At 38.9% G+C, this 26,004-nt stretch overlaps 1 long non-coding RNA gene across 1 annotated transcript in view; it reads right to left on the bottom strand.

Moving 5' to 3' along the window:
* The window catches only part of LOC110395161, a 58,096-nt gene that overhangs the window by 26,044 nt on the left and 6,048 nt on the right, over window positions 1–26,004 (bottom strand). The window contains exons 2-6 of the long non-coding RNA XR_002436202.1: window positions 7,580–7,652; window positions 6,854–6,974; window positions 6,547–6,668; window positions 2,819–2,872; window positions 2,164–2,313 (exon numbers count right to left, since the gene is read on the bottom strand). This is a non-coding gene — a long non-coding RNA (uncharacterized LOC110395161). The remainder of the gene's footprint in view (window positions 1–2,163; window positions 2,314–2,818; window positions 2,873–6,546; window positions 6,669–6,853; window positions 6,975–7,579; window positions 7,653–26,004) is intronic.

The raw sequence follows: 26,004 nt of genomic DNA, 5'->3' as shown, positions 1-26,004 counted from the left end.
TTGCTCAGCATTGGAAGAACAGTTATTAGTAAAGATGTGTTATCAAGGACCCTGCAGCCTGAGTCCTGGCCAGCTAGCAGTATCTGCAGCAGTTCCCAGAACATGATGCAGGGTAGTGCATGGCTGGGAGTGTACCACTGTACAGGAGGATGAGAGCATTCTGGTTGGCTTCATAGAGACATCACCTGCACAGATAAGAAATGCACTATGCTACTTTCAGTACAAGAGAGCAGAGAATAACCTGCCTTATCTACTAGCACAACATAGACTCTAATAATTCTGCTGACAAGAATGCAATTACTTCCTCACCCTCTTCTAAAATCATCAGTGATTTTGATTGCTCAAGTTGCCCCGCAATTGGAGATGGTGCAGGAAAACTTGGAGTACTGACTGAAAACCAGCTATCCATCATTTGCTCCGTGCAGCTGAACGATTCCTTTTCTTCTTCCCTTCTGCTTGCTAGTCACGTCAAAAAGCCTCATTACAAAAAATGGTCTCCCACTTGGTGTGGGCAATTTTTGAAACCCTTGACAAGTAGAAGAGGAAAGCGGGACAAATAGTGGAGTATAAACAATTCCATGAAGCCAGCCCCTCATTTTTATTCTGTTTTTGTTTTTTTTTTTTTAAATTCTCTTTTCCACACCCATTCACATGTATGAGTTAGTATTTGCATAAGTGCCGGGAATAAGGGCCCTTAAAAATACTCATTCATATGCAAACAAGGGTATTCACTCTTGTTCCAAAAGTGTTTGCCCTCTGTTTACAAGGCTTCAGTAGCTAAACCGCAAAGCAGAAAAAAACATCATGAATTCCAGATGGTCAGTGATACCCACCCCTCAATAACATTAACTGTCCCAAAGATAAAATCAAAGGAAGCAGACAGAAAAATACTGACAAGTACGGTATCTTGATACAACTAGGTACTGAGAATAAACATACACAAATCAGACTCTGCACATAATGATTCAGAAAACACTGCATTTGCTGATCAGCTAGCTGCCTGATAGAGTCACATCTACTGCAGTGGAGAATGCCTAAGCACCTAGCTCTGCTTTTTGCTGCCACACAAGCAGACGGATTTCTGTTTCAGAGTTTCGTCATTTGTTTCATTCTGATGCACAGAAGCAAAGCAATCCACAGAAAGAAAAGAAAATCTCCCTAAGAGATGTGTGGGATGCTCACTTGGGAGTGTAAGAAGCAACATTCAAGTTCTTGGCACTGACTTAGATAAAACAAGTACTTGAACTTGCTTTTCTCTCTCCCTAATAAGTTAGAACACTAGTATCTTGTAGAGCTGTTAACTTTCTCTCATACTCAGCTACTAAAACTCTTTTAAGTCTACAATTTTTTTTTGCTTGCTTTTTCATTTGGCCAGCAAATACCTGGTGAGTTGAGTGCACTTTACCTACATATATGATTCAGACTCAAACTCCTCTTCTTCACTGGGCCTACTCTGGGCTTCTGAAAATGCATTGAGCAGTGCTCTTCATTTCTGAAGTAATCACTTACAGGGCTAAGTGGTACATGGGCATTTCAGTCCTCCTTCCTGGGAGGACTGTGGAGATGTGTTCGAGTAAATTGAGTAAACAGAATCTTTGCTCTGCAATTCTCTTCCTAGGATATATTGTTTTTTAGATGGATCAGCATTTTCTGACAGACGTTTTTGTTGAAAAAAAAAAGTCAACTGTTTCTTACCACCCTCATTCTTCAAGAACACAAGAACTAATCTGAAGAATTATGAGATAATAAAATGGGAAATTCTGTATACAAAATACAAAATTGCTACAAATTTTCTATCAGTAATTTCAGATATACTTTTTCTTTCTTCCTGAAGAAATGTTGTGGGAAGAGAAGGGTCAGGTTACTAGATAAGAGGTAAATTTTGAACCATCTTAAATAAACTAATTTTCAAAGAAACTAAGAAATGCTGGATCACATCTTGGCATCCGTTATGACAGCTTAACCATACTGACACAGATTTCACAACCAACATTTTTCTTTTGCATCTGCTGTCTAACAAAAAAAAAATAAAGAAAATTGCAGTATGATCAACAGTCATTTCATATGCACAGCAAAACCTCCTCAAATCTATATTACAGTTAAGTTTTTGAAAATCTCTTCACAAGAAACACTCTCTATTCTTTAAAAACCAAGAGCACACACCTTGAACACCGTGACCTGCCCCTCCCAGGAACCCAGCCCAAGCATGCTGAACTGCATGGCAGAACCAAGAACCTTCTCCACCGGTGGTCAGTGACAGACCAGGAGCACTCCTCTGTCAGTAGCTGAAAACAGACCAGGAAATGACCTCAACTGAAAACAAAAATAATACCATGTGCTTTTTTACATATGCAAACAAACAATCAATACAGAAGAGCATGGGAGAATTAAAGACGCAAGCATTCAGAACAGGGTTGCAAAGGAAAATTATTTTGGTAACATTTCAAAATGTACTATGGATTTTTTTCTCAAGTCAAGATAGGCTGATTAAATTTGATTAATTCAGTTGCTTTCATCTTAAAGTGAACCACTTTTTTCTCCCTTCCCCATAAGATTTTCCATTTACTGGAGTTATCTTTGGTTGAGGCACACAATTTTCTCCCACATTTCTCTCATTTTCAATAGAGTATCATGGGGCCAGACTGTAGCAATAAGTAGGAGATACAGAAGAATTCCACCCTGATGTACATTTTGATAGAGATTCATTTTTGCATTCCCTTAACTTATAGCTTGCATTTGTACTGAGTATAAGCTGCACGAGGATAGCAATTGATTTACAAAACAGACCATGCAGTACATATAAACTGACTCCTCTTACCAAACAGGAAAGTCTTTCTCAATGCAACAGCTTGGTGCAGAAGCGTATGTCGAGCTGAAAAGGAAATACAGCTATCTGATTAATTGATTCTGACCTCATAAATATTATACTTTGGGGGCTCTAATGGAACTTCCTTAGGGTAAATTGCATGGTTCACCTCATTCATTTATATCTCTGGCTGACAGATGTACATTATGAAATGTCACTGAATATGCTGGCAATAAATGAGATATAACATTAGCATCTTGGTTCTGTTTTCCTGAAGGAATGCTTTTGTTAAAGAATCCCTCACCGGTAAAAATATTATTCTCTACCATGTATACGTCTTTCTATTTTAATCAGTCTCCCAGAAACACATACTGGCCTTCCAAAAAAAGAGAACCCCTGTAAATTAATAAAACAAGCTGCTCTTTTGTTGTGCATGTTTCCATTGTGAAGCTATATTGTTGGAGAATATTAGGCCGTGACAAGCATTTGATAGCATAGTAGTTGCACTAATGTTGTGGTTATTATCTTTACTACCATGCAGTGAAACATAGTTAATTAAAATACAGCAAAGAAACTGTTCCCTCCCCCACCCACACATAAATGAGACAATAAATTTGTTGTTGTGGTCAGCATATAGTCTCACTTGACCCTCTGCATGTATTTAGACATTATTCCATTATATTTTATTTTTTATTTTATTGCCATTTGAGACTGATAAAACTGCATATAGAGGTCTAGGGAATAACAGGAAATAAGCATGACATGTGCAGTTTAATGAAATGATAGACTGTGGTGCATTGCAATAAAACTCATAAGAATATATGCCAGACTCCTGTAAGGTGCACAAATTCCAATAAGCCATTAATCTTTGCCAGGAGCAGGCCATTACTGCAAAGGTAACTTTGCCGAGGGATGGAATGAGGTAAAGGAGAGGAAGGGAGGGAGGGAGGCTGCATGAGGAATAGAGCTACTGGAGAGTGCAGTAGTTAGAGGAAATAAACCATCCCTTTGGGATTAAACCTACTTTTAACTATCCCCTTTCCTCCTGCTTTTAAAGCATAGTTGTTATAAAGGACAGCGCTAGAAAAGCATGTAATTTATCTCTCGCTAGTCACTGACAGTGCTGCTATTGCAGTTTTATGAGTCCAAGTGAGGCTAAAAGATATACCACCGCCTCTAAGACAGCTACTGGAAAGCTGCAAGGTGTCTGGCTTCTGCATCTCTGCACAAAGGCAGTGGTACCAGGAGCAGCCCACACTTGTAGCTGCTTCCCAGACACTGGATGCAGGTGCAATCCCCTCTAAAAAACCTTTGTCTGTCAAGCTCCACGCCCGTGCCCTCATATTTCACAAGGGGAGTAAGACAGAGTTAGGAAAATGGCCATTACAGGGTTTTGCCAAGGCTGCAAACAGGGTTTGCAAGTCAGTTAGAGTATTTGTGCCTGCTACTACATCTGCGCATTTATTGATTTATTCTTGGGCACAGACCACAGCTGTTCTGTAAAGGGACTTCACAGACCTCTCTGCCTTCACACACAAGTGCACAGGTCAGATGTCACTTCAGTGCTTATACTCTTCGAGTTCATGCTTTCAGAAGGAGTAGAGACCATGTGCTAGATGCAAACAGAGCACCACCTAGCAACAGGAGTTGAAATACGCAGCACTGCTTTTGTATCATCTCTTCCCTGCATGCTGTGAATGCTTCTGGGAGCCGCCAGGCTCCGGAGTCAGGCTCAAGGTGGCTGCAAGGGGAAAGCAGCGAGTGTCCTTGGCAGACAAGGATGCTTGGGCTCCAGGGACAGGGGTGCTATGGGAAAAGCTCCTCCTTGCACCAGTGTCATTTATTTGCTTGGTTAAGGTCACAAGTCAGGCCCTATAAAATTTATGAGGTGGTTTGCTGTTGTTGTTTAGTTGTTGTTGTTGTTTTTTAAAGGCAGTGGAGATGAGAGGAAGCAAGTTGTAAATTCTGTGACACTGTCTTCCTGTTCAGGCTTTGTATTTCTTGTCTTGATTTTGCTAACAATGATGCGACTCTTGGTGACAGTATCTGAATGCTATGAAGTCTGCTAGCATAACTATCAACTAAAACAGGAGTGAAAATACAGAATCATAGAATCAATCACGTCCAAGATCAATACATAGAATCTTTGCTGTAGTAAGCCTTTACAAGATATGTATGCTTAGGCTTAGACAATTAGACGTGGATATAAAAGGCAGAGCCAAGAGAGCAGTATAATCATGGTGATACTGGGTGACTTTCTCCTTTACATTTTCCTGCCATTTAAGATTACTTATTGTTTCTGCTTCCATCCTGCACACAATTAAGAAAAAATATAGAGAACAGGCGTAAATAAAATAAATGCAAGTGCTTTTCTAGTGCAAGGACTGTTGCAAAGATCCAACCATCAGGAAAAGGAAACAATTCCTTCCACTCATAACATTCAAAGAGCCCACAACACCTCTGCAAGCAGTCTTTGCCTGCCTACCATCACACCCACACCTTGGCTGAAAATTCGCTTGGATGAAGCAAGGGAGCTAGTTCATGCTGCCTTATAACAGGGGCTGTCATCGTGTGCATGATTACCTGGCCCATAAACCAGGCTCACAGTTATACAGTGCCCTCAATCTAAACCTGCCCAGGCTTTACATAATCAGACTGCTCAGAGACCACTTGTTTTGGGCATGCACCCAGTTTTCTCCTGTTCCAAGTGCCTGTACACCATCAAAATCTTTCCTCCTCACAGACTGGATTTTCACTATACAGACAACAGTGGATGCTTTTAACTCCACAGTTTTACATTTCTTACAGCTACTTTAGTGCTTTCTATTCACCACAATCAACACTTCTATAAATGAACCAGTCAAAACATCATTAATTTTCCCTCTACCAACTCACCACACTCTGAGGGTACAATAGCTAAGGACATGAGCGGCATTAATGGCAGAGATTTGGAAGTTTCCAATTGCTTTCTTCAAATCAGCTGCTTGATCTCTAGGAAGGCAAGTCTAGCCCTACAATTACCAGTGTCTATGGTGGCATGTGAGATCTTTTTTACAAGGCATTCATTTGGTCAGCGGTGCTTAAAGAACTGATTGCCACCAATAGAGCCACCCAGCTCTGAACAGACAGACAGACACATCATTCAAAGAATTATTTTTTTCCAAGTGACATTTCTATAGGAAAAAAAATCTGGGCTGCTCTTTACCTTTATAAGGTTTGAAAAGCAAATTCCTGCACCATCACATTACTTATTTCTCTTTTCAGCCTAATGACCAGCAGGCACCCTGTTGTAGACATTGGCCGCCCTCTCTGTGTTATTTGTGATTCAGTGGCTCCCCAGCTAAGGTCAGGAGGAATAACTTTGGGTCAGTTCAACATACATATATTTGGAGGGAAGGTGAAGGAGAGCAGAAAAGAAATGAGACCAAATATATGTCAGAGAATTAAAGGAGCTTGAGATATATAAGTTTACAGTCTTGAACACTTAGCAATAATAATAGCAGCGCTCTCTATGCCAGGCAAGATATAATCTGGAAACCAGCAATATGCGCAGAACTTGCTTAAAAATCAAGGTAGAGGTTCATGATGAAGAAACAAAGTATTTCTAAGATGACGGAGTGAATGTTTGGCAGACAGCTATCAGCCTAATACACTTTGTGGTTATGCAAAGCTAGCTTTTACAGAGATGGACTGATAAAAATCAAACCAAAATAGCTGCAAGGAGGCAAAGTTTATCTCACCTCTCTGACCTTCTAATTCCTCTTGAAGAATGGAACAGTACTTCAAACCAGTAAACGTTTTCAAATGAAACCACATTGCCTAATCTCAAATATTTTCAAGCATTAGAAGGCCATGGTGAGGGCTGGGAGAGAAGAGAGACAAAACAAGTAAAAAGCAAAACAAGAACCATTAAGAATAAGTGCTTTTTGTGTAATATCAAAACAAACCATGAGCTGTAAATCTCTGAAGAGAAGCAGCAGAGTTTGGCTCTCGTTAACAAGTTAGCTTGGGTCTAAGCTATGGAAGATCACATTCTGAAATACTTACCCTGACTATTCGCAGCCATTTCCACCTCATGCCAAAGCCAGCAGAGCTCATCTGACTGAACGTTGCTTTTTTTTTCCCTCAGCTGGACTAGGTCAAATTACATCTTCCTACCTACAGGAAGCTGCAGAGAAAATAACAGTAAAAGAAAAAGAACACCCCTAAGGCATAAGACTTTCCTAACTCCTCATGATGCTACACTGTCCGATTCAGCATACATGATCCATAATTATTTTAGTTACGCACGTATATATAATTGTTTTTTACCTAATACGTTCATCTTATTTAATCAGTTCAAATCATTAACTGACAACAGTAGGTTACACATATTTTTCTCCATAAATCTTCAGTGAAATATCACATTGAATAATTTATAAGAACCTATTTTGCTGATTTTTTTGCTGAGCTTGATGCCAGCAATATATACAAGGGAACAGTGAAAACAGGACATAGTAGAGATGTTTTTTCCCAAAATGCAGAGAAAAAAAAGCAGAGGGCCACAGGGATAAGGTTATACTTGCCAAGAGTGGAAAAAGACATTATGTCATCCACAAGGTAATCCCAATAAGCTGACGGAAAAGCATAATGCTGCTTACATTACTGTTTATTCATATAAGGAAACCACAAGGCAAGCAAGTCAAGAGTCAGACAGTGTTTACTGAGGCAGAAGCCAAAAGAACAAAAAAATATGGGTTACAGAGGTAAAGAAAGAGTCTGGGGAAAACCCACAAACACTGCACAGCATCTCAAAGACAGGAGCCAGCTTCCAGCTTTGGAACAGATCTCCTTATTAGAACAAGCACTGAAAAAAAAAAAGTAGAAGAAGAAGTCAGATCCTGCTATTGATTTCCTCATTTCAATTTATGTATCCTAACTGCAAGGAATTAAAAGAAGAGCAGCAGTAGCACAAAGCTTTGCATAAGTTACACTGAAGTGTGAATACATGCTGGTCTTCAAAGTGGCAACCTCCAACATGGGTTCTTCTTTCTTTCACAATCCTCCTTTTTTTTTACCCAGCTTTTCCCTTAATGGTAATTTCCTCGGCCTCTCTGCAGAGTTGTACGGGAAAATGCTGCCATCCAGTGGCATTCCCAGACCCTGTGGGACAGGGGGCTGGGGGGAGCGGGGAGCCGGGCATTCTTCCCAGCCTTGAGCAGAGAGGGGCAGTAAGAGGGGCTCAGGAGCTCAGGTTCTAAGGGGCGGCTGGCTAATTTTAAAATGTAATAATTTAAAATTTAATAATGGCTAATTTTGAAATGTAATTTGAAATTCGAAAGTATGAAAACACGTTATTCTGTATACAAAATAGTTCCAGTTTTCCTCATTTAGGGTTTTTTCTCCCAGTGCCCACAAATTCCCAGTTTATCAAGCAAAGAACTGCAGTCTGCTTCTGTGTTAAAGCAGACTCGGGTTTTTCTAAGAGCATTTAACATTATTCAGAAAACTATTCAGGGAGAAATGTCCACAATCTGAGTTACTGTTTGAAATCATTCATCTGAATTTTCAAAATGCCCTAAGGCATATAGGATCTTTCCAGCACTTCATGAAAGCTTTAAAAATCTGTTTCAGATCAAGAAAATGTGCAATTAAAACAGCAGTTACATAGCTAACATTGCTGTTTATGAAGAGGGAAGACAGGAAGGACAGCAGAAAAGAACAATCCTCTTGAACAAGCATGGAGATAAGGTCACCAAAGGACAAAATTAAGAAAAGATTTGCTGTTTATCTGTATCGCAGTAAAGACCTTATTCGCATAACTGGCATCTCTTTCCTCACAGGAACGTCACCTGAAGTCAGGATGCTGCAACTGCTTAGTATTACAGTACATGCTGCTTCATCCTTGGGTGGGAAAGAAGTATTCATCCGTCCTTTTTAAAGAAGTTGCCAGGCTGAGAAAATCAGCACCAAACCTATAATAAAAACATATCTTAAAACATGAGAGCTAGAAATGCTCTACCGGGGGAAGTGGGCCTAAGCCCTCAGAGCCAGTAGAGCATTCAAGGCCCTCACTACTCTTTTTATTTATCTAGCCTTAAGTTATTCCTGTTTCTGACTCTGCCCAGGATAGTGGGGCTGGAAATTGAAATTCATAGAATACAGTGCCTCAGTTTTACAGGCTTGCGAAATGTGTCCAGGTTTCATTGGTCATGACAATTATCATGTATTAAATATGTCTCTAACAAGTTTAGGAATACAGGGCATTTTCAGCACAAGACTTATCAAGGATATCCACTCAAGTCGCTGTACTCTATAGAACGTGCTTTTGCCTACCAGTCATTAAATGAAGATATCAGGGAGAAAACACAGCTGTGGGTGATCTGCGTGATCATCAACATACCCCATGAAACAGCTGTGACTTTTCATATCTACTGCCATCTGTCTGACACAAAACTTGAACTACTTACTGGGCAATCCCTTATTTTATCAATTTATTTATGAATTATTCAGTCTGCTCTTCTAAGCTCTCTCCAAGTTTAGTAGAATCCACAGGCGTTATATTGGAAAATACATAGGCCGCTTCGAAAGTAATGCCTCCTATTTATTTCCATGGAAACTATAATAGATAAAAAGAGCACAATAACACTATCTGATAGAGAACATTCCGCTACAAAACACTATTTTTCAACATAGTCACTACTATTAGCTATACATTTTCACCAGTCATGAACAAGAGCCTGCATGTTGTGCTCAGAGAAATCTGCACCAGGGAAAGCGACTCACTGTCGCCACTGGTGAAACACACCACCTGCCACCCCACTGTGCTCATATCCACTGTTTGGTCTCCATAAACTAACAAGCATCCATGAATGTTAATGTTTCCAATTATTTCCACATGGAGGAATCCAATGACACATCTTTGCTTCTTATACATGTTACATGCTATTTTGTCAGATTGCCCCTCTGCCAGCAACAAAATATAGCGGAATATCAGTGGGAAAGTTCAACCTCTACTGCCATACCACCAATATCCACATCTGATTTGGTGGGCCAACATAATAAAATCAGAGATACTACTTTCAGAGCAGCCCTCATATATAAGGAAATTAAAAACTTGAAATCTTGCTGTCCTTCAGGACATCTGGCAGAAATAAAACTGATCCTTTGATTTGGATGTAATCATATTTATCCAATTCACAAAATGTATTTCCACTTTCCACTTTTCAGCCACTTTACAGACACAGCACATCGCTGACCATTGCAGTTAATGGATCAGATAATTCCTTGTTGCAGTGTATATAAGGAACTTGGTCTCAGTTCTGTGCTCTTCATACCCAGTATAAATTATTTTCAAGTAATAACATCCTACTAAGTTATGGCCATCATTTTTATTATCCTGAACTGAAGCCATGAAGTCCAGGTCTGTATCTGAATTCAAGAAAGCCTATTTCCGTTCTGAAGGTTAAGTGTTCGATCCATGCAAAGCATATATAAATAGTTCAATTTTAAATCAACTGAATCATCAATCAAAAGGCTCAGCCTCAAAGGCAAGGTCAATACATCTTGGTACAGGACCTTCTAAGGCATGTCCACAAAATGTGGAGTAAAGGAATTTATATTACAAACATGACAATGCTAAAGGGAGCCATCTCAGTTAAATATACTGCTGTCTCCTATACTTGCTCATTCAAATAGTCTCTTCGCTGTTTTCTCTCACTAGATGTTTTTCCTCCATGTTAACAATTTGCTAGAATCCTCTATCACATTTGAAGCACATCTAGCTCTGTGAATAAACAGGACTTTTCTCATACCAATAGCCACAGTATGTTTTAAAAAAATGAAGAATTATCACAATATGAGAAGAATATTCTTTGTACCTGTCCAGAACCATTAAATTCCACAAAGTGCAAGAAAAGACAAATTCACATTCCACAAAGAACCATTTTCCCTCCTTTTAACTACTGATAGTTGCATGAGTCTGGTATTGTCCGTTTTGCAAGAGTTAAAAGACTCAGACTGTTAAACTACTCTGCTTACTCTGTCTGGACTGGAAAGGGTCATCTCTTTTGATGATTGTCATTAAGCTCATTACTGCACGATTTAATCATAGATGCTTAGACAAAACACTCAAAGCAAAAAATCTCACAATCAACATGTCTAAGTGTGTTACATAATAGATTAGTGGAATGGAAACTTCCAATTTCCCATCAATAAGACTGAGTAAATTATTTTCTAGAGTAGCCTAATTACTATAAAATATCTCAACCAAAACCTCTCAAAACTCCATCTATTCATCATTTATTATGTGCATCTATGTCAGAAGTAATACTCATTTATCTGCTCCATTTAGAAAAATGAGACTAATGAGTTTATAATTGTTGTTTACCAAAATACTTTATAAAAAGTAATGAAGGAAAGGCAATTGTTACATCGAGTAAGTAGGGAAAGCTACTGCTGTGGTGATGCATTTCAACAGCTGTAGCACTCTCTTAAAAACTTTTGATGTGGATATAAAAAAAGGAACAAGGAGGAAAAAAAGTAGCAGTTTATCAATCGAAAGATCAAAAGCTCTTTCACTCTCGCATGCATTTTCCATTGCAAGTAAATAAGCAGGCTTTATAAGAAGCACTCATCTGTGGTCAAAGTTCCAAGATGAATGGTTCAGCATTGTTCAGTCTTTCACTGATGGAGTCGAAAGGGTATGGGCTTCCAGATTTACAGGATGCAAAAAGTGTCTTGTTTTGCTTGGTCTCTTCAAGCCTTCCATTTTATTTCATACATGACTTGTCTCAAACATCAAGATGGTTTGCAAAGTTTCTCTCTCAAATGCATACAGGCTCATACTTATTGACTGCCTATTCCCAGTGAGCATCTCTGCAAGGAGGGCCCCTTGAGATCGTGTAAGAAGGAAGACTATAATAAAAGTATAAACTGAGTCACACCTTTTCACACAAAACATCTCCAGGGACAGTAAGGTATTTATGAAATTAATTGTTAGGAAGTAAAGAAAACAGATGTACTTGAAAACAGATTAGCAGAAAAATTAACTTAAATTGCCCCACCTAGAGCACTGCGTCCAGGCCTGGGGCCCCAAGTACAAGAAAGATGCAGAGCTCTTGGAATGAGTCCAGAGGAGGGCCACCAAGATGATCGGAGGGCTGGAGCACCTCTGCTATGAAGAAAGGTTGAGGGAACTGGGCTTCTTTAGCTTGGAGAAGAGAAGGCTCCAGGGACACCTCATTGCAGCCTTCCAGTACTTGACAGGAACATATGAACAGGAAGGGGTACGACTGTTTACATAGGTGGATAGTGATAGGATAAGGGGGAATGGTTTTAAACTAAGACAGGGGAGATTTACGTTAGATATGAGGAGGAATTTTTTCACTCAGAAGGTGGTGATGCACTGGAACGGGTTGCCCAAGGAGGTTGTGGATGCCCCATCCCTGGAGGCATTCAAGGCCAAGGCTGGATGTGGCTCTGGGCAGCCTGGTCTAGTGGTTGGCGACCCTGCACACAGCGGGGGGGTTGAAACTGAATGATGTTTGAGGTTCTTTTCAACCCAGGTCATTCTATGATTCTATGATGAAAGAAAAAAAAAAGGAAAAATTGAACTTCGAGTCCTAATAAATGATGCCAAACAGCATTAGTGGGTTTGGAGATGTGTACTTTCTCCAGATAGCAGAACAGACATAGTAGAGTACCTAAGGAATATAAATAAATCTGAAACTAGAATCACTCTGGGGCTGAGAGAATATACCAGTGAGTTATTATTCTGTAATGATCCGGTTCATAGACTCTAATGCTCCCAGTATTAATCCCTATTAGAAACAGCATGTTGGCCCAGTCAGATATTTGATAAGCAATAGTCCCACTTTCCTATCCTGAATTCCTTTTCCCCTCATATTTAAAAGCAACCTTTTCCCCTCATATTTAAAAGCAATTTGTAGACAGCTAAAAAAAAGGAGGAAGATGGAGATTTCACATTTCAGGGATGAAAAAGATTTTAGAAGAGGCCCAACTGCATTTAAGAATTGCGTCACTTCTCTTTCCTTGTCCTTTATACACAGTTAGACAATTTCACTGTATGTTGATAATGTTATGCCATAGGATGCAAAACTCTTGAGGAATTATTCAAAAAATATAGCATTTGAAATGTTGCAAGTAATATCTCCCATGTGAGAAAACAAAGATCAAAGATTTGATCATTTTTGACTCATCCTTGAGTCTGTGCCTGGTTAGTCTGAAGACTGAGCAATGTGGTTTACACTATCAATAAATTGTTTAGCAGAACTGGCCAAAGAAAGGAAACCTCTCCCAATGAAAACAACAGGGCTTGTAGTAGATTTTCTTTCCCAATCTCAGGTTGAATGAATGTGAAGAACAGATGTTGTTGATATGTTTCTGGTTTATGTGGTAAGATGATATTTTTGAAAGATAAGAAAGGATTTTATTTTATTTTTTAATTTTTTGTCTTGGATAGCTACCAACATTGATGTAGCTGCAATACTAGTGTTTCTTGTGAAAATATTTAATTTCTGTGATGTCTGTTTTTTCCTACTAAAAAATGGCCTGGTTGAAAACTTGCATGTCCCTTTGTTAACAACACACCTACACAACAAATTCACAAATGGAACAAAATACCCATTTCTTATACATAAACAAATATGGTACTGCTTAGTTTGTGATTTTCTTCCTGTTTCAAAAGTTATATTTTTCAAACTGGGGAGAAAAACCTGCCTGATAGGACTGTGTAAAAAGGGATTAGGCTGTAACCATAAACAGTTATTTGTTTCCATATATAACACCTGAAAAGATAAAAAAATGAATAGGATTTCCCTATACATTCTAGTGCACATTTGATTAACAGTTGCTACGCAGGAATGTTGTGAGTCTGTCTACAAATAACTCACAAAGAAAAACATTCTAAAAATACCTTAATCTGTTTGCAATTTATTTCAATTGCTTTTGTTACCAAGAGTCTGGTTAACGGAATGAGATAAGTGTGCAATTTGGAGACAAGTATTATCAGAATGGTACTGAAAGTGTCTCAGTAACTGACCGTTTGAATGAAAGGCAGTAAGGAAGGATTAAGAAATGGGCCTTACAGTTCCCAGCCATGATCTACCCTTACCATCTGCTCCTACAAAATGTCCTTGCCCACTCTAGGTGAAGATACTGTAATCTGGAGGAGCTTACACCTTTGAAAATTAGAACACAATCTAAGATTTTCTGAAAGTACCTCCCTTTGTCCCTGTGAATTCATCTCCTGCTAGCAAAAGCAGAAACCATAATGATCCCTTTTTTTGCTCCAAGAATAGTGGGAAGAGTAGTAACTTGGGATTGTATATGCTCCAGACTTTCATTATCTAAAACTTGGATGGCTAACTTCCAGCACTGTTGCTTATAAAACATTGCCAAGCTTCACTGCAATGACAAATTCTGTCATGTTTAGAACTATTAGAAATAATTAATGTTTAGTAGCTATAATTTTTAAAAGTATTATCTAGAACAGACACAAATCAGATTTAAACCAAAATAAGAGCATACGCTAAACCTCACTCACTTCAGTGCCAGACCTTTAGTTAAAATGTTCCATCTGTCTTTTTGTTAAACCCTGAAAATGCAAGAAAAAGGTAGAAGATATTAGAAGTGGACAGGGATGAATTTAGTGGTTGAAAAAAAAATGTATTATTGCACGAAAATTGGGAGGGACAGCTCTTTCTGAAAACACTAAAATTCATACTTTTGAATACCGATGCAAAATTCATTGGAGATACGGGAATTCAACTTTAATATCTAATCAGTCATATCTGTCTTCCCAATAGCAAAACAATAACCCAGCTCACCAAGTAGATGCATATCCTTCATGATTTTCCCTAAGCCATGGATATATCTGAATACTTATGCATTTGTAGACTATGGCACTATGTAGGTGTGAGTACTTCTATTGTCTGAGTTTGTTTCTACACATGTTCAGAACGGCAACATATTAACTCACAACACATGTTCAAAATGGCAACATATTTACTCACAACATGGAGTTCAAAATAATTCATTACTGCTTTGAAGATTTTGAAAATCCTTTAAAAATCCCCCCTGGAACTTAAACTGATAATACTCTTCAAGACAAGTGAAAAAACATCAAACTTTGTCAGTGGCAGTTTTGATCTGAAGTTGAGAAATTTAAGATGACTCATAAGAAAAAAGTGTTTCTCAAACACTCACAGAGTTCGTATTAAAAATAAATAAATAAATAAACATCTAGTCTAGTACTGGGATCTTAACAAAGGCTATCTTGCACATGGGGAATTAACTCTGTCAAAGGGGATGGTTGTTCACCGCGCAGATGAAATGGGCGTCTTGCAAAGATCCTTGTGTAATGTCTTCAACTGGATTGGGTTAGATTTCCCAAACTACTCCTCAGCAGGTTCCTTATACCAGCTGGCCCATGGTGCTAAATGACTACACATGATCCATTATCTTAAACAATGTACAAAACATCCTCTATCCATCTCAGCTACAAATGAAAGTCTGTACTTCACAACGGTTTCTGCATCTGCAGGAACAGTTTCTACTCATCATTTACAAACACCTTATCTATGCACAGTTTGGTGAGTTTTGCAGCATGAAGCCAGGATCATGTCCCAGGGTGTCACTGGGACGGCCACCTTTTCCAGCCAACGTGTTAATGACCATATTTAAGCAAAAGAACTGGTTTAAGCACAGGAAAAGTTGTGTAGGGTCAATCTTCAGGGCAGCCTGAAATTTCCATGTGGAGACCCCTGCACCAAACACTTGGTGAAATATTACACCAAATGCCAGTCAAATGGTTTGCTGTGAGAATGTCTAGGAGTACAGTTGATTGCTGAGTTTCAAATCAATTCACAGTCTCAAACCAGGCATTATCTCATCACCACAGATGACAGGCAGGGGAGTTCCTGGACCACCCAGGCTGCTAATGACTTAAGCGCTGAGTGTGAGAATTTGAACACAAGCACAGCCCTGATACCTAGCTTCAATTATAAGGACACTGTACACTTGAATTTTGTCTTTATAACTTCAATCCCATACTCCTCAACAAAAAAAAAAAACAGATTTTTATGGCTACAGTTAAAAATGTTTATTCCAGGGCCTCCCTGAGAAACCTCAGCTTGCCAGAGAATTCTTCCATTATATCAGAGACTGTGGAAGGGCTCATCCAGAGATTCAGCATATCTGTGACACCATTTTACAATGGAGGACGCAGGACTTGGTGTTGCAAAGTAGAAAATGTGCATTTGTAGCTCAGCTGGTTGTAGTTAAATTACCTCAAGAGATTTTTTATAGGCAAGTTCCCATAAAGTAGTACTATACAGAGCATATGCACTGAAAAATAGTCAATATCCTTCCCTAATAAGGGAAAAGAACTTTTTTGCAAATGTGGTCTTGTGTTACAAAATTTTGTCTAAGATAAAGACATCAGTTCTCTAATGGGCTAGATACAAACATCATCTGAGCCAGCACTAGACTTTCTGAGTGATAAAGAGAGGAAAATATGCCTCACATTTCTGAATGGTTGATATTTAAAGGAAAAACAGCATATCGCAATTCTTATTTCAGGATTATAACATTAAGACAGGAGCACCTACGTACTCCCATGACTGCTAACATGACTCAGGACAATCATGTGACAAAGCAAAAGGATTGTGTCTGTCCAGTTTGTTTTTTTTCAGCACTAAGTGTAGCTGTACTGAAAAGGCCAAGAAGAAGCTATATTTGTACTTCACTTACCCTGATATTTTGATTTCAGCTCAGTGAAGGAAATTTGTGAAAAGCTGGACATTGAAAGCATAGTATAAGCATGGTAAGGTGCTCAGCCACTGGCACCTTGGATAATTTAAAATGAATTCTGTCAAAGCTGACAGCCTCCTGTTTCAGCTATGAGAGGCAAGTACATGCATCTCATCTGCAACTGCATAAAATGAAGTGATTGTTACTTAACTGATGGTTAACCATACCAATCCTGGAGTGACTGAAAAACCCAGAAAATCCATTAAACCTTTGGAAATCAGGTGCTTTTTTAGCCACTGCTGCCAAGATACTATTCTGCTAGTAAAACAGAAGTTTAAATTCTTAATGTTTGCTCTAGGCAGTATTTTTAAAACCACAGAGGGTCAGCAAAAGAAAAGTGACTGCATGAAAAGCAATAAATAACCTAAAATTTGTAGGCCTTTGGGCTGCAAAAAGACTAAGACACTCTATTTTGTCATAAATTAAGAGAAAAATAGTCTAATAGAATCTTCCCACACTAATTATCACATTTGCTTTTATTCAGCTCTAACTACTGCATCTGTTACAAAAACATCCTCAAGCTGCTGGCTCAAAAATAAATGCCTCTGTGAAGAAACTGAAGTGTCTAATACACTGTGAGAAGGAGAAGCCTAGCAAGACTTCCCTTTGACTGGCAGTAGCAAATCTATATACTAAGTAAGGCACTAGATCGACATCATTTCAGATTCCTTTCATTCTCTACAAACTAGGTTACACAATAATAAGATTTTCTAGACAGAGATTTACTAGCCAAATGTTTGAATTTGTACATAATGCTTTCCAGAACATCTTGGCATTCTGCATCCCTCCATTTATTCTGCTCCATTTTCTTGAAGTCATATGATTCCTACCCCACAGCCTTTCAACATCAACTTGCAGTCCATCGCTTTGATCCTCACCTTGGGTTTGCCCTGCTGACTATTATCAGAGCTGCTATTATTCCCAGCAAACAAAATTATTTAATCTCTGTATTCATATCAACTGAAAGTCCTGTTCAATGCACACATTTGAGTATTCAAAGACAGTAAGAGAGAGACCCTGTGAGAACAATGGAATTAAACTGCCTTCCTGCTCCTGTGCGGGACCAGCTCCCGCTCCCACTGCTGTCTTGTCAGTGCTGAAGGGTTTGGGAGTTTTTGTATAGAAATGAATCAGAGTGCTCATCTGTTTAAATAAAACACTGCAACTGGCCATGGGTCATTCAGTTGCATCCTGTCTGAGTGAAAATGTGTTTCAAGCTGAACATTTGTTCAGCTGCCCTCAAAGCAGGCAGTTGACGCCTTTTCTGCTTCACTAATTTCTTCCAACAGTTTTTTGTAGTAGCAGATCCCAAGATACTTCTTCTACCACAACCCATGTTGCCATGAGAAGGAGAGTGGGCCGTGATCTTATTCAGGCATGTATGTTCATACCAAAGAGGCTTTTTCTACAGGATGTTTTATGAGTCCATTTGCTTTTGATTACAAACCCATGAAAATCTTTATAAAGCTTCTCCCAGATAATTATGCTAAATGATACTCACTACATGAAATGGCCATTTTTTATGGAAACAGTGCAAACATTACCTGATATTCTAAAGGTTCACATTTAAGATGACTCTGTGAGGGCCCAGGCTTTTTGAGTCAAGTTATTAGTTACTTTCTCTTGATGTGGTTATCAATACCATGGACAAAAGCCACTTCTGTTTTCCCAAATAAAAATTGCCTTATTGCTATTCTTGTTTTTTTAATGTATATGGAAGCCACATTGCAAATCAAACATTCACATGTTTTGCACCCCTTAACTAGGCTGACTGCAAATGCAGCTGCTTTACTCACTGGATTGAGTATACTTATACAATCAGGAGTGGCATGAATTGTGCCTGGTGCTTAATCGTACCTTGTGCATGTTGTACATCTCTTTTTTTCAGTTCTAGGCATATTTATCTCAGCTTGCAATTTACCCACGTCAAACTGTAAACCAACAGCATATAGTCTGTCTATTTGAAATGCTATTTTTCTTCCAGAGAAGTGACAGTTTTCCCTTTTTACTTTTTATCCAAACTGTTATCTGAAGCCTTTATATGGACCTATTAAGTCCTTATTTGCCCCATTCCTCCCTGTGCCTCCCATTCCATCCCTTCTCCTGCCGCTGTTAGCATTGCACATATCAACACATGATCCCAGACGCCTAGCTCCATGCTTCACCATTCTGTGCAGTACTGAAAGTGCAGAGCATCAGATACCAAGTGATGATCTTTGCAAGCAAACCTTGCCAAAGGCAAATTAGATACAACTCATCATCATGCTTCAGCAGCTGGGAATGTGTAAAGCTCTCACCTTTCAAAATTAGAAGGCATCTGTAATTTTTGCATTACTTTCTCTTCACCTTGGGTCCCCAGATAGTGTCCCCTCTCCTTGTTTTTACTGTTTTGAAAGGATGAGTTTAAGCACACAATCTGCCTCTTTTTTACCCTTTGGCAAGCAAATCGGATAATCTAACTAGTTAAAGGGATAAGTTCTAGCAACAAAGACAGCAACACAAATTTCAGCTAAATTTTAGTGAAAGAAAAGAAAAAGAATGCTAGAGAATATCCTGTTTTTTGACTTAATTTTGGGAAAAAAATGTCACCAACAAATAAGGTTTTATCTGGTGGTAGCGTGCCCCAAGCCAAACAGCAGTTCAGATGGAGAAGTTTGAACTTGAACCTCTGATTGGATATTCAGTTTTTATAGTTCAAAAACATTTAAAGATATGCCTTTTCTAAACCACTTTCTACACAGGTCTTTCCTCCTTCAAGAAAGCATTATGGAAGGAAAAATCACAGCTGTCAAATAAGTAAAATGTAGCTGCTTTAGCTAGTACGGAAGATAGCAAATACAGTCTCAAAGAACTGAAAAAACCCTGGAGCATGACACAAGCCACCCTGTGCTCTGAGGATGCACACTATATACACAGAAAATCCTTCCGACCTTATCCTGAATATTTTTAGTGAAACATCCTCCAGACAGCTTATAAGAAACCTTTTCACTATTTCACCAAATTAACAGGCAATAAACAAACAAACAAACAAACAAATCCTGCTACCAGAACTAACTCAAAATGTACAATTTTCTATTAGTAAAACACAAATTAAGCCAATTTCTCCTGGACCCACACTCCTGTAGGTGGAGAGAAAGATTAAGCATGGTGTCTTAACATACTTCTCTGTATGCTGGACAGTCTATGGAAGAAACAGTTAAGGAACTGTTAGCTATCAAGCTCTTTACAATTTTCCTGTCATGCCATGGTTTCCAACAGTCTTATTATTCCAGCTAGTTTTCTCTGGGTTCTCACATTAGAACAAAAGATATTATTTTTGAATGATTTCACAGCTTTACATACATAGTGTCTTCTCATGTGATGAGTCCTTACAATCAAGCACCACAAGTTGTTTACAGCAGCAAAAGTCTGAGTTCAGGCTTCAGAAGTCCCTCTTAAAAGTCATCTTGCCCAAGGCATCCACATTAAGCAATGCTTCACTGCTCAATAACCTTCTTCACTTCAAATGCTGTTTCTCGGTGCATGCTAATTTTTGAATTCACAAAAGAAGCATATCCACCATTACCAGTAATAACTGCAACACCTGATTGACGGTAATTCTGCTCTTTTTCCTTTAGTTTCTTCATTTGCTGGTTCAAATGGCCCCAAACAAATGTCCTTTTAAGCATACCACTCTTCCTCCTCTGTCCCCACGGAGTACCGAATGCACAGGTTGTTAGTCATGAGAAGAACACAGCAATACGTAGGATCCTATCCAATAGGTAATGGTAAAGGAAGAACTATGGAATGAAATGAATACCTGGCATCCACAAGGAAATGCCTATTTCTCTTCCTGTTGTGTATTCACATCAATATCCTTCTGCAACTGTCCTCCAGTCTGCTGTCACCTTGTCCTCCTAACTCATTACCATTTCCACTCCTTGTTTTCTGTGTCCGGCCCTACAAAAAAACATTCTTTGCAATCAAACACTTGACTGCCTTTCCAAATTCCTGGGGCAAAGAGGGATTTTGATGCTGCATCACAGGCTTTCTCACCCTCACTCACCTCAGACAGGTTAGATCTTTGTCACTTAACTGCTTAAAAATCAGACATCAGGTAGCTCCCAGGATAGTCAGAGGATTCATAGAATTTTAGAATCACAGAATAGGTTGGGTTGGAAGGAACCTTAAAGACCACCCAGTTCCAAACTCATTGCCATGGGCAAGGACACCTCCCTGGCTTTGTATCCATCCAACCAGGCCTTGAACAGGGATGGAATATCCATAGCTTCTCTGGGCAGCATGTTTTATCGCCACCTTCTCTCTTGTTAGAACTCAGAATAATATTGCTCTCTTCAATAACAATTGCCATTATTCCCAGATTGCAGGGACCCTTGTGAGACTAACTGGCAAACAGAAGAAAGTAAATGAAGATTGTAAAGGACTCTTGAACACTTTTTGCAGGGAGCTTTTAATTCAGCAGTTCTGCCAAGGAGTCACTGAGACCTAACCAGCCCCCCAGCCCATTTCCTTTCTTCACTCCCAGATGTTTCTCCTCAATAAACAATATTTTAAAAAGACAGGTTATAATTTGGATTGTTTTTCTGACAAACCAAATGCATAACTGCTGTTTCCTGTGGAAGCTTCCAAAGTTATTTAGTACTTCTTCATGCCACACGAAGCAACCAGATATCACTGTTCCAGGAGTTTCCAAAGCACAGGAGTCTTCTGCGCATCTACCTACTTTCACTTCACTAACAGAGGTTCTCCATCTCTAGAAAACAACACACAGGGAATACACATGGCTAATGCACTCAGAAGATCAATCAGAACGAAACCTGAATGGGAAAAGTGCATCACAACAAAGCAAACTATCATGCAGCAACCTGTCAGTCTGACACAATGTGTGAACTGTGTCAGACTGAGACAGTCTTTCATTTCCCATATCAGTTCTGAGGTTTCCTTTTGTCACATTAAAAACTAAATTAAGACCACTGATGATACATTTAATGTGTCAATAAGCCAAAGATGCATCAGTTAAATTATTTTCGTATTGCATCCTGTGAATTTGTACCCAGACATAAAACATCTACATTTCAAGGTAGTCAAAGTACCAACACTAAATCTGTTTATCTATATATTGAGGCCTACCAGCTTTTTCTTGTTGTTTTTGACACAAGCAGGTATCTGTCAGGTCAGTCTCCAAGTCAGGCAGAGAGAAACCATGACTGTAGGATGGAGTCATCAATGTCCTCTCCCTCTCACTTCTCCCCACACCTCAGGGAGAAGTCTTACAGAATTTAACAAGGAGGGAACTAATCACAAAATCACAGAATCACACAAAATCACAGAACTGCAGAAGTTGGAAGGGACCTCTGGAGATCACTTAGTCCAACCTTCTGCTACGATAGGTTCCCTACAGAAGGTTGTATACATATGCGTCCAGGTGAGTCTTGAATAACTCCATAGAAGGAGATTCCTCAACCTGCCTGGGCAGCTTTTTCCAGTACTCTGTCACCCTCAAAGTAAAGAAGTCTTTCCTCATGTTCAGATGGAACTTCCTGATTTCCAGTTTGTGCTCATTGTCACTGGACATCCACTTGACGACTGCACTTTATAAGTATTCATAAGAACCCCTCTCAGCCTTCTCTTCTTCAGGCTGAAGTGTCTCAGGTCTCTTAGCCTTTCCTCATAAGGGAGATGCTCTGGGCTCTTAATCATCTTTGTAGCCCTCTGCAGGACCTTCTCTATAATTTTCCTGTCTTTCTTGAACTGAGGAGCCCTGAACTGGACACGAAACTCCAGATGCGGCCTCACTGGGGCAGAGTAGAAGGGGAGGATCACCTCCCTCAATCTACTGGCCACACTGTTTTTAGCGCACCCCAGGATACCGTCGGCCCTCTTAGCCATAAGGTCACCCTGTTGTCGCATGGTCAACTTGTTGTCCACCAGAACACCCAGGTCCTTCTCCGCAGAGCTCCTTTCCAGCTGGTCAGCCCTTAACCTGTACTGATGCTTGCTGTTATTCCTCCCCAACTGTAAGACCCTACTCTTGCCTTTGTTGAACCTCTTCAGATTCCTCTCTGTCCAACTCTCCAGTCTGTCCAAGTCTTGCTGAATGGCAGCACAGCCTTCCAGTGTGTCAGTCACACATCCCAGCTTTGTACCATCAGCAAACTTGCTGAGGGTGGAGGCTATCCCTTCATCTAGATTGCTGATGAAGATGTTGCACAAGAATGGGCATAGTACTGACCTCTGGGGAACACCACCAGTTATAGGCCTCCAAATAGACTCTGGTCCACTAATAACAACACTGTGCTCTGCCAGTCAGCCATTTCTCAATCCACCTCACTGTCCACTTATCTATCTTACACTTCCTATGCTTATCTACAAGGATGCTATGGGGGACAGTGTCAAAAGTCTTGATGAAGCCAAGTTAGAAAATAAATTGCATTCCATAGGAGTGAAAGAGATTTCTGAAGAAGTCATCCCTGTCATTGCAATGTAAGTATAGATAACTCCACTGAACACAATAAAGATCCAATGAGAGAGAAGCGTTAATCAAGGCTTGAATTTCATGCAAAATGGCTTAGTTTTCAAGATCTTTGGAGTCATTCCACAGACGAGATAAAATCCTCTGTTCTGTTAAAAGGATGTTACAAGGTAATTTTTCACAAGAGTTTCCCATTCTACCTTTAAGAACTTGAGCCTTTGTTTAAAATCCTGCATAAGAAAAAGTTCCAGTATTGACAATGGCTTTCAAGAGAGGAACCAATTAATTACTGGTGATTTTGACCTCATGTGATTTTTCCATTGTACAGTTCAAGTGAAATACACAGTTTCTAGCAATGCAGTAGCTCTGACTAGTAAAACAAAGTGTATGAGAAGTATCTAAGGAACCAGCTGTCTATCATAACAAATGAAATGAAAATTCCACTCCATTTAGTGTATTCCCACAGGAATAAAGCATGCAGCAAAGTTTCAAATAAATTGAAAATGCAATAGCAGCACTTAACTTCATTTTCTTGTATCTGTTCTCAATTTTACAAGGGATATATTTTAAACATCTGTAATAATTATTCCCTAATTGTTTTTAAATTAAATGTCACAGAATATAGTTGAGAAAAAACAGCCTTCAGTACAGAAATTACATATTTTAAAGCAACACATAACAATGATTAAGGAACTGCAGGTACATTTAAAGAAAGATAGTGAGAGACTCAATGAGACGACTTTTTCTCCTTTCCTGAAACACTTGCATGTGACTGTCCTTAGAATCACAGTAAAAGACCTCCCTCACCCCTAGCTTCCCCTAAAAGCACAGACCATTTGAAGAAATGATGCATTTTTGGGAACATTGACATACCCTAATACTTTCTTTACTTTCCATTTGACACAGCTTATGTACCATGAAGTACAGATAGAGTTCTAAATTTGTCTGTTTGAAATTGTTGCCATAACCTGTTTAACAGGAATAAATAAAATTAAGTATATTTTTAAAAAATATATAAACATGTGCATGTGTATGAACATATATGCAGGCTTGCTGGTGCAATACTAGCAACTTTCTTGGGAAGAGACCACCACATAGCCACCAAATTCTCCTCTTGCATTGTGTCAACATTCTGGATGCTGACTTTCTCCTCGTCAGAAGTCCTTGAGGAGCAGATTGATGTGAAAGGATGAAATAAAGGGTACAGTTTCCAAAGTCGATACATGAAGAGAAATTAAGACTGCTTAAGGACTGTTATAAATTTCAACCAAATTCCATATTTTTTTACTTTGGCATCTAAAGTAGGCTCCATGAGAGTCAAACAGAGCTGTTCATATTTAATCTGGCTCACATAACAGAGTGCAGCACTCCAATGACTTAATTAATGGGTCACGTGAAACAGGATGAATCATCATCTCCTAATAAGGCTCTAGTGGTAAAGTCATGAGCAAAGCAGGCAGGTCACACAAAGTAGTAGTCATCATATCCCTCTCACCACACCATGCAGGAATGCACTTTGCATCTTACAAGTTACAGAAATTGTTTTCAAAAGATCATAGACACTTTGGTAAATGTTATTGACATTACATTGTGTACCTCTCTAGCTCTTAAGTACATTTGACTCAAGTACACACATGGCACTCCTGGCTCTGGAACAGTTAGCCTGAGCAGTCCATTCAAGGATCAGAACATTTACAAGTAAAATTTTTAAGACAGGAAAATTAAGCAGTTTTTTAAGCAATGCTAAGACTGGACTACTATTGAAAAGTTGATTTATTACACATACACATGCATGATCACTGTAGATCCACTCACTGATGAAAAGTTGTTGTCTCAAATCATTTTAGGAGCTAACCTCAAACTCTCAACATCCTATGCATTGCGAGGACCTCCGAATCTAACATTAGCAACCACTGCCCTAGTGACATGATTCTCCTCAGGCCTTCTTAGTGTCTTCACCTTTTTTCCAGTAGTCATCTTTCTCCATCCTCTCTCACTTTAATCCTTTGCATGTATTCTAACATGGCAGTTACTAGTAGCCTTATACAGGGAATATTAACAGCAGTTTTTCTCTAACAACATTTTCTCTTTGTTTTTGACATAGCCAGTACAGAAAAACTTAATCCTCCACAAACACTTCTGTGAAGCACCACTGAATCACTCTTATTTTGACTTCATTTTCTTCCTTCACAGAAGCAAGTGAGCAGAGAATACATTAGAACAATATGAAGCGTTCAATCATTTTGTTCAGTCATCCATATTAAAGAAGCCAGAAAGAAGAAGAAAAAATATTTAAGCAGTCAGCAATAAATCAAATGGATCACTTTTTTTTTAAAGTATACAAAAGGAAATCAGAATCCATGAATCCATGCAAAATCAAAGGATTAAAAGTGCTGATCAACCTGAAAAAAAAGGAACTTTCATTATTCTTAAAATGTTTACTTCTGAAATGCTTTTTTTGTGTTGCTTTTTTTTCCGTCAGAACTTCAAACAAACCAATCAGTAATCTGTTCCTTATAATCCATTGTGCTCTTAAATTCTTCTATACTTGGATCTTAAATTGCCGCTATCTAGTATCAATCAAACCTGAATTCTCCAGGAATTATATTACATGATGTTAATCCTACCTTTACTGCAGAAATTGCTAAATTTTTGTTTAAATAACATTTACACGCTTAAACAATTACACAAGTTTATTTCACTTATATTCTGTAGTTGAATTTATTTAAAATAGAGCTGACACTAGCTTACAGTTTTTCCATTAAATTACATTAGGAAAAAACATATATTTAATCAGGAATAAATACTGATTATATACTACAAAATCTACCCATCCTTCCTGCAGTGGAGCAATGCTTTTGTTTATTCCTGCCCAAAACTACCGAGTTTTCTAGATATCCCTTTCTCACATTTC

The sequence above is a fragment of the Numida meleagris genome, chromosome 2 (genome assembly GCF_002078875.1).
Source record: "Numida meleagris isolate 19003 breed g44 Domestic line chromosome 2, NumMel1.0, whole genome shotgun sequence".
Taxonomy (NCBI): domain Eukaryota; kingdom Metazoa; phylum Chordata; class Aves; order Galliformes; family Numididae; genus Numida; species Numida meleagris.
The sequence above is the reverse complement of the archived record's forward strand: the minus strand, read 5'-3'. Positions and strand labels throughout refer to the sequence as shown.